The sequence below is a fragment of the Rissa tridactyla genome, chromosome 1, assembly GCF_028500815.1.
Source record: "Rissa tridactyla isolate bRisTri1 chromosome 1, bRisTri1.patW.cur.20221130, whole genome shotgun sequence".
Lineage (NCBI taxonomy): Eukaryota > Metazoa > Chordata > Aves > Charadriiformes > Laridae > Rissa > Rissa tridactyla.
This window is the reverse complement of record NC_071466.1, coordinates 13,302,531-13,330,424: the sequence shown is the minus strand read 5'-3', so window position 1 is coordinate 13,330,424 and position 27,894 is coordinate 13,302,531. Positions and strand designations below refer to the sequence as shown.

The 27,894-nt window shown below is 42.8% G+C and overlaps 1 protein-coding gene across 5 annotated transcripts in view; it reads right to left on the bottom strand.

Moving 5' to 3' along the window:
- FAT3 (FAT atypical cadherin 3) overlaps positions 1-27,894 on the bottom strand; it is a 357,170-nt gene that overhangs the window by 303,750 nt on the left and 25,526 nt on the right. The gene's annotated exons all lie outside the window — the stretch shown is intronic.

The window sequence follows — 27,894 nt, the reverse complement described above, 5'->3', positions numbered from 1 at the left end:
AGCAAAATAAACAAAAATTAACTAAGACTGCAGACCACAGAGCCTAAAAGAAAAAATCAAAAGGTTTCTGGGCCTGGTTTCCTAATTACAGAATCACAGAATCACAAAATGGTAAGGATTGGAAGGGACCTCCGGAGATCATCTAGTCCAATTCCCCTGCCGGAGCAGGGTCACCCAGAGCAGGTTGCACAGGAACTCATCCGGCGGATTTTGAGTATCTCCAGAGAAGACGACTCCATCACCTGTCTGGGCAGCCTGTTCTAGTGCTTTGTCACCCTCGAAGTGAAGAAGTTTATCCTCATGTTCAGATGGAATTTCCCATGTTCCAGCTTGTGCCCATTGCAGGGCACCACTGAGAAGAGCCTGGCCCCATCCTCTTGACACCCGCCCTTTAGATATTTATAAGCATTGATAAGATCCCTCTCAGTCTTCTTTTCTCCAGTCCCTTGATCATCTTTGTAGCCCTCCGCTGGACTCTCTCCAGTAGTTCCCTGTCCTTTTGAACTGGGGGGCCCAGAACTGGACACAGTGCTCGCCAGGGCAGAGTACAGGGGGAGGATGACCTCCCTTGACCTGCCTTTTTGAAAGAGGCAAATGTCAAGCAACAAAATTGGTGTCATTTTCTGCAGTCCGGGAAGCCAGTTTGCATTTGATTTAAGGGTACAATTTCTGTCCAACTATCCTTATATGCCTCAAAGTTTGGTGTCTAGTCCAATCTGGTCTGATAGACTCGCTGTGCAGCCAGTGGAGAGAGACAGCCATTTCCAGAGGGCAAACCACCCGCAGCGTTTCAGATGGGCCTGTTACAGAGGAAGCTCAAACGACTAGATTAGAAACAACACACAATTTCTAGACAGCCGAAATCAGGTTAAACACGCGCTACACCAGCTGACTGGCAAACACAACGCCAGCAAGTGTATCAAATACATAATCCAGACTAGACTGCAAAGAAACCTCTTCTTGATGCACTCTTGCTCCCACAGCTGGGCAGAGCTTCCGTCCCTCCCACCCTATGGGGCCGAGACCGACCTTGTACTCAACACGAAGATGTTAATAACAGATATCAGAACCTTATGAGAGATAGAAACAATGTGTTCTGGCACTTGTCCTTATATCACTGTGAAGAAATTTTCTAGTAAATATCACAATTATTTCAGAGCAACTTCTAATACAAAACAATCCAGATGCTGATTAACATATGCTGATTAACAATGAAAACTCTCATTACAGCCATCAGAAGTCACCTTTTGAGCTCAACATTACCTTTACCACCATGTCTGCTTTCCCTTGGCAATCATTACATTTCACAGCAATCATTAAATGTAGTTTATTTTTATACATAGGGAAACAGCCAATTTGCAAAACTGGAAGTCCTCACACTTGCCGTTCCTCTCATATCATAAACTAAGTGTACACATGCAATTTTATAAACACGTGTTTTATTAGATTGGCTAAAATAGTTGGGCTGTAGCACTGACACTAAAATTGCTAGAAATTAATTTCAGAAACAACTCTTCGTTTGTTTGAAAGTTTGCCCTATGACCATTTTTTTGACTAAACCTTCTATACCACACACCTGCCTTCAGCTCAACCTTTTCCTAGATTTCAACCTAAATTAATACCAACTTCAAGAATTGCATCAGTGAAAAATATTTTTAAATGTTAAAAAAAAAAAAAAATGCACTGTGCTGGGCACCTGCAACAGGCCGTCCTCTGAAAAAAAGAGGAGGTGGATGGACACCTCTTTAAACTGGAAGAAAGCTATAGTTGTGGTACTCGCAGTGGATTTACCATGAACAAATCAAAGCTCTACTTCAGCAAAGCTTTCAGCATGGTTTCCCACAGTCCCCATAGCCTAATTTAGGGGATCTGAACCCGACAGGTGGACTATAAGGTGGTAACTGGCTGGACTGCTGGGCTCAAATAATAGAGGTCTGTAGTTCAAAGTGTCCCTGGCTCATCACGCATCCATGTGTTCATCATGACTAAAGGCATTTTCTCAACCAGTTTGTACAAGGCCTGGAGCAACTGGACCCAACACTGAGGTTAGATCAGGTTGGAGGAAGAGGATGGGCTAGAGGACCTCCCAATCTAAAAGTTTTTGCAATTTTCTGATGTGCTTTGAAATACGGATTGCTGTATTTTTTGAAAAATGTAATATGTCTGTATATTTTCTGTCTTCATTTCTTTGAGCCTCTGCTCCCCATCTGCAATATGTTAACAACATTACCATCAAGGATGGAGTCCAAGTCCAGATTCAGATTCCTAAATGTAGGTGTCTCCATGTAAGCCAAACACCTACGCTCCTCTCATGCTCAATGAACGTTTGAAAAATCAGTTCCCTCCACTCTGGCATCTAACACCACTTAAGGTTCCTCAGCATATCTGAGACATCCTCAAGGGACTGACAGATATGACAGAAATTACGCATGGACCAATACTCCTCTGGAGTGCTAGCAGGAGCCAGGGTAGGCAATGCTGGGGCATAGGACATGACCCCGCAGGTCCTTCAGCTGACCAAATGCAGGTTCATACTCAGAAACCCCTGACATCAAGTCCACATGTCTACACTTGCAAGTCTGAACCCAGGGCTGAATCCTAAACCTAATTTCCACAGCCAGTTAGGGTTGTGATGAAAAGAAATCAAGACACAGTGAGGAGTGAAGAGCATCAAAGGAATCCCAGTTAAATAGCATGGAATTTATCCTGCTGGAGAAGATCCTCAAGAATGTTTAAAAATAGTGAACTGGGCCACAATAAATGAATGACAAAGGAAAAGCAAAGCAAACGAACAATCCCCAAGAAACTGTGCTTTGAATAATCAAGATCATGCAAAAATACTATGACTAATAATAATGATTGTATAATTATAGGCTGCCTGATAATGCAGAGAGTGGACAGACCAGACTCACATGGGCATTTCCCAGAGTTTTCTGAATTTGCAACCTTGATCATACTCTTTCAGTGCACTTGCAGTGTGCAATATTCCAGGCGCAGTCATGAGTATATGAATACTAAAGGGTGAAGTTTTCAAAGACACTCAGTGTTGGATTAACATTTCTCTCCCTGAAGACCAGGGTAATTTCTTTATGCTTCTGACATCTTCCTCCTCCTCCTCCCCTCCTCGGCTGGAGATTTATAATGTAATTTTATACAGCCTTACTTTTTCTTCTTGAAATCATTCCTGCAGCTTTATGAATTATGTCCATAACATCATGTTCTGAATACCTATTTTAAGGAGTTTCTTTTGTCCTAATAGTTCATACAGAAAATCGGCTGAAGCTGGCAACGCTCCAATAAAATCCACATTCAGTTACTCCATTAAGGAAAAAAGTGAGTACTTTTTTGCGTATGCACTACCCTACAATATAAACTAACACATAGCTGTGAAATACTGTCATTATTTTACAGGACTGATCTAATTTTTTACTGAATGCCCTAAAATGAAGGGTTTCTTCAGAGTACAAAAATAAAAAGACTTGGACGTAAAACTGATAATTTGGCAGCACTTAAGGTTTTTTTAAGAAATTATTTTATTTCCTATCATATTAAATAACACCAACTGACAACAGCTTTATATGCCGAATGAATCCAGGATGCATTTCCTGACTGTAAAGAACCAGAGAGATATAATGCAGCAAGAGACTGGTACTGTGCTCATCAGATCACTAAGCACCAGCGCTTATAAACAGAATATTTAACTAGACTCTACAAAGATATTCAAATGTAGCTGCCAGAACGTATCTTGAATTTTTCCACCTAATACAAAAATGCAAGAGGTGAGAAATTATCTTCCTTTAAAGTAAAAAGTTCAAGGTGAATGTTACCTGATTAACTCACTTTGTTATTAATTAAATTCAATAAAAAGCCCAAATATGGCATGTCATCCTTTATTAGCATTTCTGCAGAAATTAGAACCATGCTTATCATTCAGCCAATAAAATTCAGTCAGAATTAATGAAATATCAAAGAGTAGTAACACAGAGGAGGAAGGAGTTAAGTTCAAAACATGACACTGAAGGGAAAAAAGCAGTATGTCAAAGTAAGGTTTATAAAGAACATGAGAAAAATTATTACTATGCAATTTTCATATATTTATTTGTACGTATATAAATTTTATATACACATACGATACTACTACATACTCTACAAGTACTGCATACTATAGAAATAGCAATTTCTTTAAAAGTGCTTAAGATATTTTAAGGGGAAAAATGTTCATTTAAGAGGAAGAAGACATCAGAAAAATGGTTTATTACTCTCCTCCCAGTTTCAGGTGGACACTGGTTTTTGATTTCTTGCCTTGCCAAGAAATGGCCTGGGCAGTATTTGTCTGTGGAACTCCAGTTCCAGCACTCACGTTAGCCACCTACCACACCTTTTCAGTAGAGAAGACAGAGTTGGGTTAGAATGGAAACTGGGCGGCATTGCCCTGTTCATTCTGGACATTAACGATGAAGTGCTCTGATTAGCTCAGGGAACTTGGCATCTTTCCTGCTCTGACAAACTCCTGGGGTATAAGTAAGGTCCTCATAGCTACCTTCTTTCAACAATACAGACACAAACACTGTAAATATTCCATATAAGTCTATACTTCCACGTAAATGGAAAATTAAGTTAGTTGAAAGTATTTTTTTTTTAAGCTTGAAAGAATTATTCCCCAAGAAGATATGTTCCCAGTAGAAGCAAGTTTCCATGGTACAACCTTCTTCTAGCACTAGGACAAAGAAGGACCTCTCCAGCTATTTGGGTGGAAGTAGTAATAAAGACTCGCTTCACAATTTAGCAAGAATTAATGCCCACTTAATATAAAAGCATTGCCAAATCTGTGACTTAACAGAAAGCTGTAACAGGTATTAATTTGATGTCATCTGTACACAAGGAAGAATCCATTTGTGCCCCAAATGTCATGAAAATCAGCATAATTACACACTTTATCGTTTGGGTGATTTTTTCATTAAATTAGGAGTTCAGAATGTGACTACAGTTTCATCATTGGATTACCTTTATCTCATGATGAGCATTGCCTTCCAGCTAAATCTGGAGAACAACGTTGAAAGTTAAATACATATGCACAAACTGTGAGACATATGAAGGACATTAAAAGATGCCATTTTTCAAGTTTAGGAACGAGTAGCCAACTAGAAGGTACCGGGAAGCTACCAAACTATACCATGTTGCTGGAATATAGGAAATAGGTAGCTCAAACAGGGAGAATGGTACCTTCAAAGGACCAAGGAGACTATCAGGAGAAACACGAAGAAATTCCACCCTATCCCTCCTCAGGGAATGAGACAGTGGTAGCCTCCAAAAAAAAAGAGAAAACTCCAAAAATGAGAGATTTGATTCAAAACATAAACATGCCCCAAGCTAAACAGTTATGAAAAATGTTCCCAGTAAATTTATCCACGAAACAAATCCATCATTGCCATGCAGCACGAAACAGATCGTATTCGGGAGACAGAGAACTGCATTCCCTCCTGGTGCAAGTAATTTGGGAGGCACCATGGTATTTACTTAGGGAATGACTAATTAGGTATGAAGACAAGGGGGGGAAGAAAAGCATGGGGGGAGCTTTAATGTGCTAAAAATATAATTATTTAAAAAAATGCATGAACTGCAGCTAGAAACATGGTCTTAGGGAGAGCCCTGGGACACATCAGGATCCAGCTTCAGCTCTCTGAACTAGTGGTGTGTGAAAGGGATTATTTGTCACCACGCCAGACACTTGGACGTCACTGAAGCAACGATGAGGCTGAGGAAGGGGGGCCTGGGTGGCAAAAAGGAAATTCCCCTTAATCGGTCCAGCATGCACTGTAGGAAAGAGGGGCAGGTATCTGGGCCCAAAGTCACCCCAAGGTGGACGCTGAGAAGGGAGAAGGAGAAAGCTTCCCATGATGGGCAGCACAGGAGCGCTCTGATTGAGCCTCCAGCAGAATTTATAAGAAAAGGCAGTGGGGATTTCTACCCCCTGCCCAAACACAGTCGCACATCCTTGTGCTAGTAAAAATCTTACAGTGTGAATGGAAGAAGCCCCCGCATTTGAGAAATTTAAAATGAGGGCCCAAGGTTATAACACAATAGGTCTGGAAGAGCATAAAATGACCTGCAGGGTCGAGGCAATTCTGATTACTGATTTTTACGACTTCATCAAGTACTCCAAAAAATCAGGAACCGAATTATTTCTATTAAAAAAAATATGCCATTCAGCAGGCTTCTGTACACCCACGCATGCACTTATCCAATGTATTAGTCATGTACCACTACCAAAACAGAATAAAAATATATTTTAACAAATCTTGCACAAAGTCAAAACATAATTCCTTTACAGACATGTTAGTCCACAAATCTGCTCTTTCATTCAGCTTAGGCTGCCAGAATCTCTTACGGCCATCTATTACACAGATCTGCCAAACCCATAATTCACTTCTTGACATTAAGTAATAAATATATAATGCAGACACACATTTGTCCTTTTCAAAATTCAGCTGAAATCCATTTCTTTAGATAAGAGCATGACCTGTCCAAGTCACCTTCCAAAATTCAGAAAATCTCTCTCCACTGACGCATGCACTCCAATCGTCCTGGCTCCTGCTTGAAACAGGAGCTGTGTACATTCAAGCACTCGACATTGAAACAGGAATTTATGACTGTTTTGTGTGCCATTGGCATGTGGAAGTGCCATTCATAAAGCAGACATTCATGGCAGGGCTCACTGTACAGGCGGAACTGGAGGACACCAGATCCATAATTAAAATTTTCACAAGGAAAATACCATGCAGGCTGCTACTGAGGCCGGGAAGTGCTTCATTTTAACATGTTTAACCTTACACAATTTCTATTAGCCTGGAGGGTGAGGGGTTAAACTCATGATGAACTTTGCACTTTGCAAACAGTTATACTCAAGTCGCCTCCTTAAATTTACTTCTAAGAAGGGATGTTGATGCTGAGACAAAAGTTCACATATAAGGAAATATCTGGCTCTGTACTGCTTAAAAACAGAAGTGTTGCCTTTTCAGGCCTAATGTAGCTAGAAAGGGGTCTGCACTATCCAACACTTACAAAACCTCAGGGATACCGGCCCTGCTGATTAGTGCTTCAATTTCGTAGTCAAATGGAGGTCACTGCAGTAGGTGTTTTTCATGGGAAATGATTAGGATGGGGAAGACTGTAGGGAGGATTTGCAAGAGATGAAAACAAATGACACTGGCCTTGTAATAAAAATTCTGAGTGCAGTAGGGAGGGGAAGATGTATCATCATTAGCTCATTTACCGGTTGTGAACTAGCAAGGGCTCATATCCATGAATCTTTCCACGCCGCGTGTACATTTTTAAGAAGGCTGCAAGCTCTAGCACGCACCCATAAGATCAGACCCAATGATCACACGAGTAATGTGTACCCAGGGAGAAAAATAACAGTTGAAGTTCTCTAGCTGGTGTACTTCTGAAGTCCGCCATGCTTCAAACGGAGCAAGAGCCACAGCAGACACCTGCAAAAAATGAGCCGTGCTCTGCTGGGGGAACTCTTCCATTGGAATAGGTAGAGCACGTGCCAGCTACTGCTGGGCAAAATTAGGACTAAGCTCAGTGAAGTACTGAGCCCTAATAAGTTCAAACACAAGTTCTAACCCAGAAACACACAGTTAGGCGTGTAGGAAAGCATGAGGACATGGGGGTTCTTGTGGCTCTCGGCCTTACTACCGATATAGAAAAAAGGCTGTATTTTCAAATCCACCAAAAAAAAAAAAAGATTTAGGAAATCTGACTTTCAGCAGCACATGTGTTCCTTCATTACATGGGCTACTCTGAAGAACAGCAGCAGCACGATAAGGTTGAGGTTAAGAAAAGAAAGAGGACATTCTGGGTCCATTCAGGGCAAGACCCTTTCAGGAGGAGCTACCACTCCATCTGCCACCCCTGGAAAGAAAAGCCTGCAGTCATTAGGAGAAGACAGAAAGAGATCATTGCAAGAGACATTGTAAGGGTCTGGCAGCAATTCAATGCAAAGATTTATTGGTCTTGTTTTGTGAGTAAAGGCGGAAGACATCACGGTGCTGGCCCCTTGTATACAAGGAGTGAAGACTTAAGGACCATGCAAAGGAAAGAGAAGAAACAAACAGCAGCTGTGAAAGGAGGAGGAGATGACGTGGGAAAGAGAAATCATTCTCACTGAGGATATTTTCTTGTTAGGTGATGTAAATTAAAACACTGGCATTTACATCAAGGCAAGGCTGGCCATTAACTTCTTCCCCCCCATGCTCAGTCAACTTCTCTTCCTTAGGTAGCAACAAGATTGTGCTGGTGAAGAGAAGACAGACCTAGCAGGATGGGCCAGTCCTGTGACTGGTTCACTGGATTTGAATTCTGGCAATAGGCGTTTGGATTTACAGAGCAATTTAAAAGCCTAAACCACACCAACAGAAGGTTCCTCAATATTCAGTGGTTGCAAGCTGACTCTGAGCACACCGTTCTTCTCAGTGGCATCTTCTCTCTGGCTCAGCTCTCCATCTACAGATGGCTACGCAGACCGAAACATTGCTCTCATGAAGGGCTGAGTTCAGTAAAACTAATCCCATTCCAAAACACTCAGACAGATATTTAAATCCCACTGGCTTCCTTGGGTTAAAAGCATTTAGCTGAATCAGGGCCCCATGCTGGTGGCAGGGACAATAGGAAAACCCATGACAGATAGACAGGTGGAGAGGACATACCAGAACATCTATGGATTTGCTGGAGAAGGCTTTGGAAGGGAATAAGAGACAGAATTAAAAAATGGGAGAAAGCTTTCTAGTTAATTGAAGATTAAGAAGAAGTAGAAATAGAAAGTGTAACACAGCTGAAGGTATGATAGGTTCACAGCAGAAGGCAGGAGATTACTTAATAGTCTTACACAATTAAATTAATTCCTTTTAATCTTTTTATACACATTGTAAACAAGATCTCTCTATCCCATGAAAATTACCCTTTAAAGGCTGGGTAAATACATTAACTAATCCTAAAATCCCAGAAATCCCAGTTTAATTTTTTCTTTTTTTTGAGAAAACAAAAGCCAAGCAGGGAAGAGCTCTGTAAACAGTTTTGACCTTCAGAGAGCCTGGCATTCTGTTTATTTATTCCAAAAATGAAACACTGCTTCAAGCAGCTAAGATAAAAAAAAAAAAGGGTCATTTAAATGGAAATGGCTACACCTCATCTGCAGTAACCAAGAGGATACACCCCAAACATTCGCAATATTACACAAAATCCACAGGGCAGATAACTGGTACCAGCAACCAGAAGTAAAGTCAGGTGGAAGATAAAACTCTCACTTCTCTTTTTTTCGGAAAACAGCTTTAAAATGGTTTTAAAAAAACATCTAGCAAGATATGGCAATAGAAGCAATTTTGATGATGGCTCTGAGTTTACTATAGACAATTACTTAATTGCTACTATCCCTTCACGTGCCCATTGGCAAGTATCGTAATTGCTGCTGATACCAGCACATACCTTGTAGTCGTGCCCCAGGTGAAACAGCAGCACCCTGGACCAGCAGGTTTGCAGACACCATGGGTGCTTGTACGCCCATTTCGGACATTATGGAGGGACCATGGCCACCCTCAAGGTCCCTCATTGCCATGGCCTGAGCCCTTGGGGCTGTAAGTGCTCAGCACAACCCGACCCCACGCTGGCGGGCAAGGGACCCTGCACTTTCCCAGCCACCACCACCACCACCACACAGTCCTCTGGATTGTCTCGTTTCATTTTCATGGACTGTTTTTCCAGACCAGAATATCCCAATGAATAATACAAATACGCTACACTATTTCTTTGTAAATTTAATTAAGCAATTGAAGGGAGAGTTAAAACATGGCCATGCAGTGTAGTAATCTACAGCCGCTCTGCCTACGACAGAAGAAAGGGAAATTAACAGCCACAAAGAAGTTTTATAGTTTTGTTCCCAAGTATCTACAGTGGGGAAAATAAAAATCAAGATAACAAATTATGAAATTTAAAAAATATTGTCAATATTACCTAGCAAAAAATACGGTATGTAATGTAATATAAAGAATACCGTACATGCTTTAGTTTGGCCTAAACACATAGATAGGTCTGCTCATTTTATATACAGACATACAGGAATTTTGAGTGCAGCCTAAATAGTTCCTATTCTACCCTAACATCGAGGGTGTAACCCATCACGCCCAGCAATATGGAAATCTCAATTAACAACAAAATAAAAACGTTAATTCATCTAGGAGATTTTTCCTGCGAACAGAGATAGCCATCTACTGCTGACTGCCCAGTTCCCATGCAAGAGAGAAACTATACCTAAATAAATAACTAGAGATGGAAATGCTGATGCCTCCCCAGGGTGAAGAGCTCTGAAAGCAAATCGCAGGAAGGTAACGGGATGCAGATATTGTCGTTGACGAGAAATGTGGTCTGGAGGATTTTGAGTCGAAGTTTCACGACAATAAAACTCAAATTCAGCAGCTGCTGCCACAGTATAACAACTGGCAAGACAGTACTTTTTTTTTTTTTTTAATATTTCTTTTTCATCTGCAATACTGTACATTTCGCTGCCATGACAACTAAACATTTTCTGCCCATCTGTAGGGTGACAGAATAGATGTATACATCTGGTCATGAATCTTGTTTTTAAAAGACAGATAATATTTTCCCAACTTTTGTATGTTTTTAAAGCTCTCTTCAGAATGAAGCAGAATATTGTGGCTTCTCTAAAATAGTGGTCCATAAATCACATCACACAGACAGCATGTTGCCCAGGAGACACTCTTAACATCGCTCATTGCCACCACAAATGAAAAAGTGGCTGGTGACGAAGGCTGGTGACAAGGAGCAGGGAACATTACCTTCAGCGCACGTTCCCTCCCCGTGTTGCCTTTGCTTATCACCATTAGCAATATCACTACCTAGAGACTTACTTCCTTACCGGCTGATTAGAAACACAAAGACATTTTCACAAAAAAAAAGGACAATATATGAATGATTAGGGACAGGGAATGACATTTTGTTGCTGTGTAGTTTAATAATTCTTTGAAGTCTTTGTAATATCTTCCATCCCAAGGCTTCCACATCTTTAGAACACGTAATTCAATAAATAAATTAACTTCAGTGACAACAAGCAACTCGACCAAGGCTGTAGCATCACTAATCTTTGCATTTCCCTTGTCCTTAGGTACTTCCATTAAATAAAAACTCCTTTTCTGCACTAATAAGCCCTAACTCTACAGCCAGGCCAGGTTGTGACACCAGCACATGAAATTATTCCCAGCCACAATAAGCAAAATTCCTTAAATTTTAAGGAAGATTTCAAGCTCTGTGCTTTAGCTCCAGATTAGTGAAAAAATGAAAATCAAAAAAAAAATGGTCCTGGAGTTAAGTACTTCAACGTGGAGACAACAGGGGTTTTGATGGAGAGCAGCTTGAAATTTAGATTGTACTGGGAAGGGAGACACTTCCACACACTCAAGTAAAAAAAAAAATCCAACAAAACAAACCCAAAAATATCCAACAAAACCAGAGAAGGGTCATGCATCACATGAAACAAAGGAGATGTCTGCAGCTCCGATTGCAGGGTAGAAGTCAATACAGTTACTGAAACAGAGTGGAAAAATTAGAGGAATATGAGATGGTGGAACATCCTTCCCTAAGAGAACTACTACCGCCTTTTATGCCATGTAACACAGCAAACGTTTTGGCAAGGCAGTGAAACCATGCTAGACACGTTCCTTCAGCACATTTTCAAGCCAAAATATCACGTGCAGCAGGCAGCATTAATCTGTTTCCCCGGCTTCTGCGTGCTGCCTCGAACCGCCTGGCCCCAAGCCCAAAAATGGGAATTAGTTGCTCAGATTAATTCCCATCACCTCTCTGGTGAACCTCGTACTGGATTTAAATCAAGTACACCACGGCAGGGATGCTTACTGACATGGCAATTACTCTAAGCTGGCAGGTTAGCTAGTAGGTGCCGAAACTATTTATTAAGGTAAATGAAGAGAGAAGCATCGACTGAGCTCACGGTGCACCTCGTCCTCGCCTACAGCCTTCCCACCTTGCTACGCTCACATTGTGCACATCACACCATGACACGGATGCAGGAGCTGCGTGTTTCTGGCGTGCTTTGCTGTCTGCTGTCCCACAGCCAGGCATGCCTCTGGCCACACAGGGCTGGAGGTCCTCCCACTATTCCCACTATCCAGGGGATAATCCATCACGAAACCTCTGGTTCTGTTAGTAGCGGAGACCCATCTCACACTGTACTCTCAATAAATTATTTATGGTATCACAGAAAGTATTATCTGGCTCAGGAACAGCCAAGCGGCTTTTTCCCACAGTGCCCAAGAGGCAGGAGCACAATTCCTCCAAAAACTCCCAAATCCACCAAAATGGTCTCCTATTATTTCTTACAAGGGATTTTTTACCAAGGGGAATGTCCAATGGCCCTTTCCACCTCTGGCCATCAGCTCCAGAACTGGCAAGAATGGCCACAAAAATACTGTAGCTGTATTTTTTTACTCCCTTAAAATGATGCATCGTAGGACTAGCTGCAGCATGGAGCTACAGCCAGTCCCTTGGCCAGGCCAAACACGGCCGTTATGGCAGGCAGGGAGCAGCAGTGAGGATTCATCTCATTTGATCCTGAGTTTTATTTTCTATTTTGTTTCTACCCAGCACTGTAGTAATCCAGGTTTCAGAGCATCATTCAGCCCTGGAAGGCAGAAAGGAGAAATCGGGCAACCTGAGCACACGGCTGTTGGATATGTACAGTACAGTCTATGTAACATTTCTATAGTTAGTTATTTGGAATAAATGTACTGGCTTAAATAGGTCACTGTGATGCTGCAGTTCTCCTTGGAGATTAGACTGGGAATCAAGTGACTCCTGAAGGGACTTCTCCTTTAACACCCTCCGACTCTGAATACCAAGTGACTGTATCACACACAACTGCTGCAATGCATTTTGATACGTGTTTCCATCAAAATCACTCACAGCATTTTAAAGCCATTAATCATGCGAGACTCAAAACTGGCACAAAAATGCCTTTGACAATGTGATGATCATTAGACTTATTGTACAGACAGGTAAAGTGAGGCATGAAAAGGTTAGTCATACTGCCAGAGGGATTTTATCTCCCCGTAACATGTAGTAAGCAGCTTTATCCAGCTGATAGTTGCTCTGACTTGTGAGTTCAGCTCGAGGCTCAGGGGCCCACACCATAAACACCACGTAGCAAATAAGCATCCTAATCAGCTAAAACACCGGATCTCCCTCTTAGCACACATCCTGCTCGCTCCATCACAGCTGCCTCTTCCACACCAAGGCCAGGACAAAGCAGCAGCTCGCACCCCATGTTATTTCCAAGCCATTCCTCCATCCTGCTAAAATCACTTCTGGTTTATCAGGATGACTCTCCACCGAGCAACCTCTACAAAACAGGGAGTTACAAACTTCCTATATGGACAAGTTGTAAATGTCTATATATGGCTCAGAATGAATTTTGATGACATGAGCTACACTAGTGCAACTCCTAGTGCGGATGCTCTCAAACCCACGGGGTCATGTCATATTAATCAAGCATAGGGTCACACAAGCAACAAAAGGGCAACCCAACCCTTAACTTCATCCCTGATCTCCCTTCTCTACCTTCATCAAAATGCCTAGTGTTTGCAGGGCCCATAAATCCAATCAGGGACCTGATCTTCTCACTTTTGTCCAGAACAGATGAGTTCTCCTCTGATTGCCCTTTTGAGCAATCATAGCTCACCAAGTGGCTATGTGAAAAACCAGAGCCACTACAGGGAGGTGGCAGGGAGCAGCAGGGAGGTGGCAGGGAGCAGCAGTCAGGACCAGGAATGGGCTGCCTTTGTCTCGGTCAGAACCAGTTAAAGGGAGCTGAGAACCACAGCCTTATTTTACTGCAAAGATGGGATTCTTCACAAGGAATTCTTCACAAGTTAATTCCTCACGGCTCCTTTGCCAGAGGTTCCCATCCCCTCCAGGGACTTTCCAAGAGACTCCAAACCCTCTTGTCAAAGTGGACTGGATTACGATTGACAGCATAAAGCAGCCCATCTACCCTCCCTGTCACCACACGGTTATTTCTGACCACGTTCAATGTCTAGACAGAGCCTCCAACTGGTATCAGAGGCGTTTTAACTTCTGGGTACAGAGAAAGCGAAACAGATTTTCTGAGAATTAGCTGGATTTTATCTTTGCCAATGACAGATTAATGTTCATTATGAAAGATTAAGCAATTAAAGGAAATCCCCATGAAAGAGCTGAAACATATACAAAAAGTTTCAAACACGGGTGTGTTTACACAAAGACAACTCAAACCCTTCTGTGCTCCTAACAGTGTAGCCAGCGACCTCCATCAGCAGAATGTTTTTTTTTCCACTTCCAGCATCAATAAATTCAAGCTTTATAGTACAGATAATTCAAATATAATTTAGATATTGCCTTTCATTTTGAGAGGGAAGCAGCAATGAGTTTTGACAATGAATTCATGGGGGGCCAAACTCTAGAGTCAGCAGTCCTAAATTCATTAGGTCACATTTATTAAACAGATTTTGCCATTTACCCTTTAGCCAACACAGCTAAACACTAGTCCTATTCCTGCCTCATAAACAGTCCCCATCTCCTCTCAAAATGTCACCGTAGGCACAGTCTTCCTGTTTGATTATTTTGCCTTTCTCCAGAAGGACGCTTTGCACCTCAGAAGCAGCTTGCTGCCCACACTGAACTACATGTTCCTAAAAGAAAGATATCTCATTAAAGGTAGAGCCACACTAGGATGCAAAGGAGCCACACGCTCGCAAAAAGCACCTCATCTCATTAGCAAATGGCTGGTGTAACTGCTCATCACGGAGATAAAGACACACCATTAATTTGTTCTGGTTGTGTGTACCGAAGGAACAGACCACACTTCCCCATCTCTGGTAACTGTGCGAGGAAAAAAAAATCACATTTTAAAAGTTTGTGAGGCTTCAAATGGAAGTAGCTCACGTGGGCTGAAACTGCTGTATTCAGGATTTCCTTAAGGAGCAGGATGAGGCAGGTGTCTCTGAAGAGCAGTGCTGAGAAACGTTGAAGCGAAGGAGGCTGCCCCATCCCTGGAAGGACACACAGCCGCTCAGAGCATCCAACGCAGCCCAGAAGAATCACCCCAAAGTGCTGCTGGCATTGGGCTCCGATCCCCCTCTGGCTGCCGGCAGCCCCGAGAGCCGCCGTGGGCAGCCCTGACTATCCCTGGATGGGGTCACGCTCCTGGTGCTTGCTGCTATCCGGTGCTCTCCCCGCAATGGCTAAACAGAAGATCACCATCCCAGAAGAAGCTGTGTTAAGCACTGAAGATGGCTTGGATTGCGATCTGCCAACACCTAAGAGTTACTGATTAATGATAATTAAGGCAAGGTAACAACCCCCCCCAATATAGCCAATAGAAGTACTGCAGCACCAACCAACTCATTCTTAAAGACCATCTCAAGAAGAAACAATAAAATTCAGTCCTTTTAAAACCAGTTCCAAGTTCCTGTATAGCGTAAGAAGGGTGGTTTCACATGGGAAGACATGCTGGGAGTCAGAAAAATCTGTCCCGTCCACCACTGTACACTATGGCCAAGTACAGCTTCATCACAGAGATGCTGAACATCTCAAGTTCCCACTGGTTTTAATAAATTTCTACATTGTCACCACCCCCTCCAAAAAAAAGAATCAAACTATTAACTTATCTACACCTCTCACACCCTTTTGGTAAAATGGGAAACTACATAAACGTTGTACATCAAAGAGCTTCCTTCATTAAAATGTGAAAAATAATTTGTGTACTTTAGATGAAAGGTGTTCTGGGACTGTGAAGTATTCTGGCAAATTTAATTAAATCCCATAGTTATCCTCACATAAAAATAAGCTTTTTGGGAAAAAAAAAATTTATTAAAAATTTAACTGATTCACAGTTAGGGTTTGCTTTTTTTTTTCTTTTTGCAAAATCTTTGCCTTATAAACTGAACCAGTGGTGAGTAGAAAAATATTTTTAATGACCTGTGTGTATAGTTACATTTCCAAGAGACGAATTCACAGTAAAACTTTCCAAGTGAAGAGTAAAAATCACCAAATAATCATGCATATAATTCTTTATGGGCTGCAATGATCTAAAATCAGAAATTAATTTGCTATGCAAATTTTAGTGGAACCGAAAAACCAAAGGCTTTGATTGTGAAAGATGGGCAGATCTAGCCATCACGCTGTGGAAGCAGAGAGCTATTGAGACGACATACATTGAGATTACTCTCAGGCCAATGTAAACATTCTTCATAATTAGTCCTGACATAAATTAAAGCAGGAAAGTTTAATTTCATTCCTTATAGTCGCTAGTAGGATTACTCATCTGCGTTAATAACCATGAGCTTGGGTTCATAACTAAAATCTGATTTTTCACTGGCAAAAGCAGACACCTAGCTTGAGCCAGACCCAAACCTCAGCAACTCCTTAGGCCCAGAGCTGCACATCTCTCCAGTTTGTCACCTCAGAGAGCTGTCACTCATATGTGTAGAGTGAGCACATTTTGCTCAATTCCAAGACAAAAATATCATCAAAGTAACTGAACAGCATTACCTAAGAGAAGCAGCTTCAGGCTGCCCCCTCTCGAGGGTGGGGTTGTGGTAACCAGACTATCACCAGTGGGAAACAGCTGCAAAGCTGAGATGTAGCTGGGTACAAAGATACTCTTAGAATCATAGAATTGCTAGAGTTGGAAGGGACCTTAAAGATCATCTAGTTCAAACTCCCCTGCCATGGGCAGGGACATCTCCCACTAGACCAGGCTGCTCAGAGCCCCATCCAGCCTGGCCTTGAACACTTCGAGGGATATTATCTGGTTAGTATCTTCAGGACACGGTACAGACATCAAAGAGCAAAAAAATCAACATGTGCCTCTAAATGGAGGGGCAGGTCAGCTCCGCAGCATGTTCTGATGTTCCTAGTCATTTAGACGGGGGATGTGCTGGAGGCTACCACAACTCTACAGATCCACACTCCCCATTTCCTTTCTCGTTCCCCCAGTGCAGAGAGCACGGAGGAAACCAAGCACAGTCATACATCTTCACACACTTCCCACTCCCATGGTACACTGGAGCAACACTTGCCCAAGCAGAGGGCAGGTACCACCGCAGGACTAATCCGACCACCTTTCACCACCTGGGGTAGGACTCACCTCACCTCAGCTGAGAAACACGCTCATGTCCAACTTATGCGAGACATTTAACCAGAGGAGCAAAGCCATGAGAGATGAACGCTGCCCCATGTTACGTGTCCAACTTAATCCCCATCTCACCTAATTACAAAGCCAGGGAGGGAAGCCCAGGGCCCAGTGAGAGCCCCATGCAGCTCTCTCTCAGAGAGAACACCATGCAGCTCCCCATCCCGCTTCCCTGCCCCGTGCTCTACAAAACACTGGAGGCCCAGAGCCTACACAGCTGTCCTCAAAACACCTCCAGAAAGAGAAAGATGTGACAAACTCCTAACCACAGCTAAATGGATCTATCCTTTTTTTGTTAGGCACAGGCAAAACGATTAGGTTGATGCCACTGGACAACTTAATTCTGAGAAATACAAAAATTTATTAGTACAAATGCCTAATGCAAACCAACTGAAATGAAACTCCCTCCCCACATGCACTCAGTTTGGCTTTCTCTCAGTTATTTCTTATTGGCAACACTTCAATGCTAATAAGACACCATAAGTGTATAAAATGTAATAAATATGTTTACATTAAACAGCAGACTACAGATTAAAAGAATCTGTTCCATGAGCTACAGGAGCTCATCTCCCAGCATATATTTTCAGGTAAACATGTACCTATGAAGAGAAAGAGATCTGACAGCAAATTACTTTTTTTTGTATTTTCTTTTTACCTTGCTGACAGAGACCTAACAATTTCCAAGACTTGAACACTGAAATTAGCCAAACAGCCTTAAAATATGACATAATTTTTTAGCAATGAGAGCAATGAAAGACTGGAAGAGGTTTCCAAGCAAGTGCCTGATTCACCACTACTTGCAGTCCTTGAACTGCAAACAGCTTCATAAAAAGCACCTTTTAATCCAGCTTCCAAGGCACATCCTGGAGCCTACATATCTACTGAAGCAGGGGAAGAGACTGCGTGGACTTTTTGATAGTCCAGTGTTACACAGAATCACAGAATGGTAGGGGTTGGAAGGGACCTCTGGAGACCATCCCGTCCCACCCCCTGCCAGAGCAGGGTCACCCAGAGCAGGTTGCACAGGAACGCATCCAGGCGAGTTTGGAATGTCTGCAGAGACAGAGACTCCACCACCTCTCTGGGCAGCCTGTGCCAGTGCTCTGCCACCCTCACAGGAAAGAAGCTTCTCCTCATGTTCAGATGGAATTTTCTGTGTTCCAGTTTGTGCCTGTTGCCCCTCGTCCTGTCACCAGGCACCACTGAAAAAAACTGGCCCCATCGTCCTGACACCCACCCTTTAAGTATTTATAAGCATTGGTAAGATCTACCCCTCCTCAGCCCTCTCTTCGCCAGGCTTTTTAGTCCTTCAGCCTTTCTTCATGAGAGGTGTTCCAGTCCCCTAATCATCTTGGTAGCCCTTTGCTGTAACCTCTCCAGCAGTTCCCTGTCCTTCTTGAACCGGGGAGCCCAGAAGTGGAAACAGTGCTTGAGATGTGGCCCCACCGGAGCAGAGTAGAGGGGGAGGATGACCTTCCTCGACCTGCTGGCCACACTCTTTTTAATGCATCCCAGGAGACCATTGGCCTTCTTGGCCACAAGGGCAACTTGCTGGCTTATGGTCAACTTGTTGTTCATCAGGACTCCCGGGTGCCTCTCTGCAGAGCCTGTCTCTGCTCCAAACCAGCCCCATGACCAACTCTGTCCAGTTCTACCAAAAAAGAAAAAAAAAAAAAAAAAAGCCACACAACCTGCTGCAAGGGTCAGACAATAGGATGTGTCCTCAGTTTTACTGGTCACTGGACATTCCTCTCTTGGACTTGTTCCAGGAAAGGATTAGGCAGTATACCAAAGGGGCTTTTACTTAATCTCATACACTGTTGAAACATCCTCCTCTGTACATCCCAAGAGGACAGGACTGCTCGTATTGCCCTCCACATGCTCATAAACTTGCAGTTTTGCATTAACAACATCACTTCTCAAGGCCCCTGGGTTTCCATTCGTGCCTTGGAAGAGCTAAAATGGAATTTTCTCCAGTTTCCTCTGAACTACCATGAATTACTCACATGGGAAGGCAGATCATGGTCTGACGTGATGCCAGGACAAAGCTGGTGCTCAGATGCTCAGATTGAACACCAGACACTAGAAGTCAGTTTTCCTCCTGTCTCATCTAACTGACTTCCTTGTGGCTTGGTCCCATCGCTGCCTCTTTGGGCATAACCTTTCTGCAGAAGCATTTGTGTATAATTTAATGGACTGTGATACACAGGATAACGTAGGGGGTCACTTCTGGGCTCACATGCTAAGGGAGAGAATAACAGAAGACACAATAGTACAAAATACTCTTGGAAACAAATCCCTAGGGTGATAAAGGTGACAGCTAGGAGCAAATACAAACTGCACATTTCTTTATTAATAAATAAATCACTTGGAGACTGAGATGAAGTGTCCTATCATCAGGAACATCCTGAATAATAACAAAGATTCTCTAAGCATTTTCCAAAGAAGGGAAAATATGCAAATTACAGCTAGCTATAAAAATCGTACATCGTGAGCTGTTTTATGGGGTATAAAGGCAAGAGAGCTGAACAGTTTGAATGGAACAATTCTGCACGACTGGCCTCACTTAGGAAACTTTGAAAGTATGTCAGAATGATCCTAAGGGCCCTTTAAAGTAAATATTTTTGTAAGCTGATGCATTGTTTTAGGGTTCATATTATTAAATAAAAAGTTAAACAAATTCACTCCACTGAAATCACGACAAGCCTTGTTCATTTACTAATTTACAGCTACAACTGACAGGGAAATTATAAACACACAGACAAAGAATTTATCAAAAAAACTTGGTTTTCCACCACAACTAATTTTAAAGAAAAAGAAAAATGTTAACAATTACTTCCCTAAAATTGGAAATCACAAATGAAGGAAAGCTTGCACTATTAAAAGCTGCCAGAGATAACTCACAGAACAACGATACCGCAGTCCTGCATACACAGAAATAGCTGCACCCAGGAATGCTTTATTCGTGCCTGACACAGATACAGGATGACAGACCAGATTTTGGCCAGGGCCATGCTCTGTGATCTGTCTGGCACACTCCGCCCCAGAGAGGCCGCTCAGGAGAGCCATCGCAGCCAGGCTGAGGACCAACAATCTCCAGTCCCAAGTGGTGGCCGCAAGTGCCTCCTGCCGCGAGCATCCCCCTTTCCTGAGCCACCTCCCACCAACACCCACTGGCGCTTCTCATGTTGTATGGCCTGAAGTTACTTTGAAAACTGGTTTTAGAAGCCTGGGATAATTAAGTGGCTCCAAAATACTGGCTCTGGGCAATGAAGTTTGCCTACACTCACCAGGAAAATGAAGAACATACGTCATACTAATGCCTCAAATTAGGAGCCACTAACTCCTACACGCTTTCATAAAATTAAACGAGTGAGGAGAAAAAAAAAAATCATGTGCCACAAACCATTTTCATTTTTACTTGATTTTGTTTCAAGGAAATGCTAGTAATGGCCCCACATAAATATTTATCAGACCACTCAAATCATAATAAATGAAGGTATCCTTCAACTTGCTTACACAATAACTGAAAACTATTTTAGAAGACGGCGACAAGATGCAAAGAGTCTGAAGCAATAAATTTACTCCCTTCTGCCAGACAGATACAACAGTGCAGGCAGGTCTGTTTTATTGTAAACTATATTATCTGGTGTTTCTAGTTTCCGTTATTAATCGTTCGAAGACATGATTAAGGTTTTCCAACACCGACTGGTTTCTTTTTAGACTCTAGCCATAGTTTGTCAGGAATTTCCACTTACGAGGTACCTTAAAAGGTATCAAAATAGAAGATACAACTGCTATCCTTGGCACTATAAATAAATCCGTAGAGTCTGTAATAATTTGCACTCCACCTCCATTTAATAGTATCTTTAAGATTTCAGCACCATGAAAGACAGGCTTGGCTTATTCATTTGAATTTCAGGGCTAAAAATCACCTAAAGATAACAAGTTAACAGGGTCATCTCCAGCTCCTGTTCTTATCAGTGGGCCTCTACGGGGGTGGAAACTAGTGCCAGCTAATGCCTGAATTTAAAGTCCCAATGAAAATCAGAGGACTCAGTCTCCTGAATAACCTCAGGAAATGAGGTTATTAAGTTTTGAAGGCATTGCTTAAGTCCATGCTTATGGGCTTTGCAAGAACATTAAAGATCCCCTAAGCATTTCATTAATACCACTGTTTTATCTCCGTGTTTAATTTCAATGGGACTTAAGAAGACGTTTCAATGCTTTCCTGAGAAGCACAAAAAGACTTATTGCTTCCGTTTTCCCACCTGTGCAGTGGAGTTAGTCATTCCTCGCATCCCAGGGCACTGCCACACCAACTCCGATCAAACCTATGGAAGGCCCTTGCAGCAGAAGGTGCTGAATGTGTCTAGTCTCTCTGCTCCTCTAGAACTCATTTTGTTCATTTGCTATTACTAGTACATCCACGGGTAGCGTAGGGGTAAATATAGAAACTCTTCAAGTGCCAGGCTGTTACATCAACTGTGCACAGAGTAGAAACACATGCCAGACTAAAAAGTGGAGCTTGAGTCAAAAATGCTGTTTAGCTGAACCACAAATCATTAAAAAATGAAAGACGTCAGCATTTAGGCTAGAACTGATCTCATCTAACTCAACCTTTTGAGAAGTCAGGAAGTCTCACTAGTTGTCCAAGTCCCCAGAGCAGCCAGAAAAGAGGTACTGCTAGATGGCAATTAGTCACCCAAGGTAGGTGGTATCAAAAACCCATATGCATTTGATGGAGTCACCACCAGCTCCTGAGAAAGCAAAAATACACCATTTTGCTGTGGTATCAGCACTGTGAGGGTGTACATACCAGAGCTGAGAAAATCCAGGATTTTATGAAGGCAGTAGAGGCCCTCTGGCAGAGGCCATTTCCAGAAGACTAGTTACATCTACTAGAGCTATCACTGGGATGAAAACTCAGAGAACACTGTCATCCCACAAAAATCTTTAACAGATCTCTGCTCATTTTGTGTTGCAATAAGCTGGAAATACATTCTCTTCTAAGGAACTGCAATTAGCAACTGGCAAGGAGTATGAAGAAACACACCAGGCGGGAAGCGGTACTAGAGATGAAGAAATGGCTTGAGCCTCTCCATAGCCCCTGAGTCGCACAAGGGGAAGGTGACCACCTACTTCCGCAAGTAAGGGCAAAGCATCAGATCTTGATGACTTTCTGTAGATGGAAAAGAGGGTGGGATGCTCCTGTCCAGCACTGTATTCTCAGCAAATGAAAAATCATACAACATTAGCTGCACAACTCTCATCTCTCATACTCTTAAGAACCTTATTTCCAGTTCTTACTTTTAGAGGTAAATTTTTTGTGCAGGTTTCATATGGAAAGACAATTTCCAATAGGCTAAAAAACATCAAACCTGTAGAGAGGAGACTACACCTATTAATCTAGCATGTGAACCCGACAGCATATATTCTTGTTTACAGTTGGTTTACGGTTAACAGGGATGGGTGACATCTGACCCAAGCAAGGTTTTAGTGTAGACCTCTACCTCTGAGCTAGTCATACAAGGATCTTTCATACTTCAGAGAAAAATGCACATTTTTAGAGCATGATTCATCCAACTAATTTCATATTTTTACTTTAGAGTAAAATGAATTATGTTTGTCAATTGCCCATTTCTCTCTGTTGACTATGAGAAAAGCCTGCAGTGACCACAGTGGCTAGTTCTGATTGTAGATGACCATATCTCGTCATACAGATTACACCTCAGGAGTTCAAGAGAATGAAAGGGACACAACACACACACAAAAGTGGTTATGAACAGGAGACAGAAGAAAAAAGAGAATCCATAAATGGCAAGATCACATTAAGTGTCTCTCAGTGCATCTTAAATGGCAAGCTTGTGATATTTATACCACCAGTCAATAAATAGGCCAATGAAGACAGAAAATCAGTGAGTTTGAACCCCACACCTAGGCTGGTGACAAACTCAATCTCCACTGAGGGAAGAATCCACAAATAAGAGTTCACTATTAAAATAAATGTTCTGTTCTTTTTTTTTTTTTTTAACCTCTAGAAATGTCTTAAACCAGCTTTTTAGCTATGAATCATGAGTCGAGTTATAAACCCATGCAAAATTTAGTCTGCCGGCTAAGGTACTAGTGGGAAACCAGGGATGGAGTTGGAGGAAGTCAGGAACTGCCGCCTTCTCCTTCAGGAGAGTTTTTATTGATTTACAAATTTGTACCAGCTCTGCGCTGTGGTATTGGAAAGTAAATCCACTGAAACAAATTTGGAAGCGATTCACAAGGCTGTGGGACCAAACACTTGTAAAATTTCACTTCATCAAATACTTCTAGCTGGCAAACACTTGCTATGCTTATGGTTACTACCACATATGAACTAGAGTATTTAACAGTAAACACTGTAACACAGCAATGATAACCCTCAAACCCGATTCTCTGCGACACAAGGCAAAGAGCATCACTGTGGGAAGGAAATCCCAGGCTCACCCCACGGCACATCTCTTACCAAACTGCAACAGCATCAGGATTAGCACGTATACCCTACATACAGAGATCCATACTAGCCAATACGGAGAAGACTCCCGAGCTCACTGACCACAAACCACTGTTCAGACCTGAACGAAGAAGAATCTGTTGTGGCACCCACAACTCCACCAAACATGACAAGGCAGGTCAAGTTTGGTGGAGTTAGAGGCACCTAAAAGCACCTGTATACATCTATAGTGGTACAAGAACAAAGCAACCATGCCAACAAGCGTGCGGCAGCATGTTGTGGTGTGGATCCACCATACAGACCAGCTCCTTCTTGGGTATCTCTGAACTGTTTCGCCTCCTCAGTATCAACGTGCCTTGGGGAGCACAGGCACATCTCACTGAGCACACTGGGTGACACCATTAAGATGGAATATTGCAGAAGAATAAAAATAATGCACTCGAGCAGAATTTTGCTGAAAGCACAGGCTTGCTTGGAGTCCAGCCTGCTCGCATATCAGGATGAATTTGGCCCAGTTTACATCCTAATGATTATAATGGATACTGCAGTCTTCTTTTCATTAAGGCAGCAGCCAAAAATATTGATTTGCTGTACTTCGTGCTCCTGCTTACCTTCACAAATTTCAGGAGAGACGGTGCATAAGCCAATAGAGTTGGTCAGTTTAAAAGTGACAAATTAACTGCACTGAAAGTAAATAAACAGCTATCTCTTTGTAAATTAATTCAATATGTGACTTGAGCTCTTTTCCACAGCCAGAAAGCTGATTCATCATTCAGCAGCATTTAAGTTACCATCAGTTCAACAGCAGAGTATTAAGGTTGTGTCCTCTTTGACACAGCAGGTCAAATTCAGCACTCGGGTTACAACAGCTTGACTTGAAGTAATTTCTGAACCCTCAAACCCTGCTCTCCACATCCCCTGGCTGCAGTTATGCACCCAAGTGTTCTCCAGGTTGGTTTCAAGCAGGCTTAAAGTGTATCTAACAGTTGGGGAAAACAGATAGAAAACGAATCCAAAAGAGTCTTTTGATATGCTGGATTATGAATTGTCTTCTGGAATGGTTTAGTGAAACACCACAGGTGACAGGGTTGGTTCATTTTCACAAAAATACTTGTGGAAAGATAGACAAGTATTTGCAGCTTGTACGGTTCTGGGGGCAGTTTGTGTGTTTTCCCCCTCCCCCCATTAGATTTCAACTCTGGAAAGAAACTAAGCAAGTTTAATGTGGAATATTGACTACAATTCCCATCCACATCAAAACATGATTTGTGCTTTACTGAGTGGGGGACCATAACTTACTACAGGCCATCACCCCTACTAGTTTAGGCACAGGGTAAAAACCCTTGTCAATTTATTAATGAGCAACACACACTAACTTACTCTCCCTAACAATCCCTTTCATTTCAATAGATGTTGAATCCTGAGAGTTACAGACCAACACTGCAGCATTTGGACCAGCCTCACACAGAATCATAGAATCATAGAATCTTCACGGTTGGAAAGGACCTTTGAGATCATCCAGTCCAACCAGACAACCTACAATCTCTGGCACTAGAGCATGCCCTGAAGTGCCAAATCTAGGCATTACTTAAATACCTCTAGGGATGGTGACTCAACCACCTCCCTGGGCAGGCTGTTCCAGTGTCTGACCACTCTTTCAGTAAAGTAATTCTTCCTACTATCTAATCTAAACCTCCCCTGCCGCAGCTTCAGACCATTTGCTCTGGTCCTGTCATTATTCACCTGGGAGAAGAGGCCAACACCCACCTCTCTCCAACCTCCTTTCAGGGACTTGTGGAGGGCAATGAGGTCTCCCCTCAGCCTCCCCTTCTCCAAACTAAACATGCCCAGCTCCCTCAGCCTCTCCTCATATGACCTGGTCTCCAGACCCCTCACCAGCCTGGTAGCTCTCCTCTGGACACACTCCAGCACTTCAAGGTCCCTCTTGTACAGAGGGGCCCAGAACTGAACACAGCACTCGAGGTGAGGCCTCACCAGTGCCCAGTACAGAGGCATGATCGCTTCCCTGCTCCTGCTGGCCACACTATTCCTGATACAAGCCAGAATGCTGTTGGCCTTCTTGGCCACCTGGGCACACTGCTGGCTCATGTTGAGCTGGCCGTCCACCAGCACCCCCAGGTCCTTTTCTGTGGGGCAGCTCTCCAGCCACTCCTCCCCAAGCCTGTAGCGTTGCTTGGGGTTGTTGTGACCGAAATGCAGGACCCGGCACTTGGCCTTATTAAACCTCATACAATTGGCTTTGGCCCATCCATCCAGCCTGTCCAGGGCCCTCTGTAGAGCCTTCCTACCCTCAAGCAGATCAACACTCCCACCTAGCTTGGTATCATCTGCGAACTTACTGAGGGTGCACTCAATCCCCTCATCCAGATCATCGATAAAGATATTAAACAAAACTGGCCCCAAAACTGAGCCCTGAGGGACACCACTGGTGACCGGCCGCGAAGAGGATTTCACCCCACTAATCGCAACTCTCTGGGCATGGCCATCCAGCCAGTTTTTAACCCAGCAAAGAGTACACTTGTCTATGTCATGATTCACCAGCTTCTCCAGGAGAACGCTGTGGGGCACGGTGTCAAAGGCCTTACCAAAGTCCAGATAGACAACGTCCACAGCCTTCCCCGCATCCAGCAGGTGGCTCACGTGGTCATAGAAAGAGATCAGGTTGGTTAAGCAGGACCTCCCTTTCCTAAACCCATGCTGGCTGGCCCTGATCCCTTGGCTGCCCTGCACTTGCCGTGAGAGCTCACTCAAGATGATCCTCTCCATGATCTTCCCTGGTACTGAGGTCAGGCTGACAGGCCTGTAGTTCCCCGGATTGTCCTTCCGACCCTTCTTGTAGATGGGCGTCACATTAGCCACCCTCCAGACATCTGTTACCTGCCCTGTTGACCAGGATTGTTGATAAATGATGGAGAGAGGCTTGGTGAGCTCTCCTGCCAGCTCCCTGAGTACTCGGGTGAATCCCATCTGGCCCCATAGACTTATGCACGTCTAGGTGCAGAAGCAGATCATCGACTCCTTCCTCCTGGATTATGGGTGGGTTGTTCTGCTCTCCATCCTTACCTTCCAGCTCAGGCGGTCGAACACCCTGGGGATAGCTGGTGTGACTATTGAAGATGGGGGCAAAGAAGGCATTCAGTATCTCAGCCTTCTCCTCGTCATTGGTTGCAACTTTCCCCCCTGCATCCAGTAAGGGATGGAGATTCTCCCTGGCTCTCTTTTTGTTGATGTATTTATAAAAGCTTTTTATTATTTTTATAAATAATCTGTTTAGCTGAAGTTCATGTTACTCAATGAGAAGATAGGCCAAAATTTTCAAATGCAGAAGCTCAAAATTGAAATTCATATACAACTTCCTAAATAATGTTGCCTGAATGCCTTCAACTGCCATTAGCACTGTAAGATATGCGAGTTCTTAATGTTTCTGGAAATTAGAGTAGGCACCCTCTCAACTTCTGACACTCAAGTTGTTTGATGTTTCTGGACACAAGGTTTTGACTGTGTCATCTGCGCACAGCTGCAGTAGAGAGACTATAGCACAAATAGAATAAAAATATTTTTCACTGCTTATGCTCAGATGCAATCCACAGCATTTGTAATGTCGTCTGTTTTTCATAATGCTCAGTTTAGAAAGTTGACATTTGATTAAACAGTTTGAATTTGCCAAAACATACATTTTAATCTTATGTTTTAATACCACATTCTCAATTAAAAGCTTTAGAAAAAGGCATACAAAGTCTGCTTAAACCACAGTAAACCCACAGACCTAACATATTTAATATAATTTCTGAAAATGTTGATGAATATTTTCTAATTTCCTCACTACTTCTAGTACCACAGCTGCACCATTACTCCCAACAGCTATCAGGCATTTAAACAGCCAGCTTGCTAAGTGTTTTACTAGGTAGCCCTTCATTCTTAGTATTTTCCACGTTTTCCGATAGGGTAGCGCAGTAGTGAAGTTCATAATCTTGAAAATCTTCACTCTCTTAATACAGTTTTCTAACATCGATGTTCATAATAGTACCACCACCAAGGGAAAGCCAGCACAGTTGGTTTACACTTAGCATCTTTCCCTGTATTTCTACCCTTACACAAGCATGCCAACACTGACGAACACCATGCTACA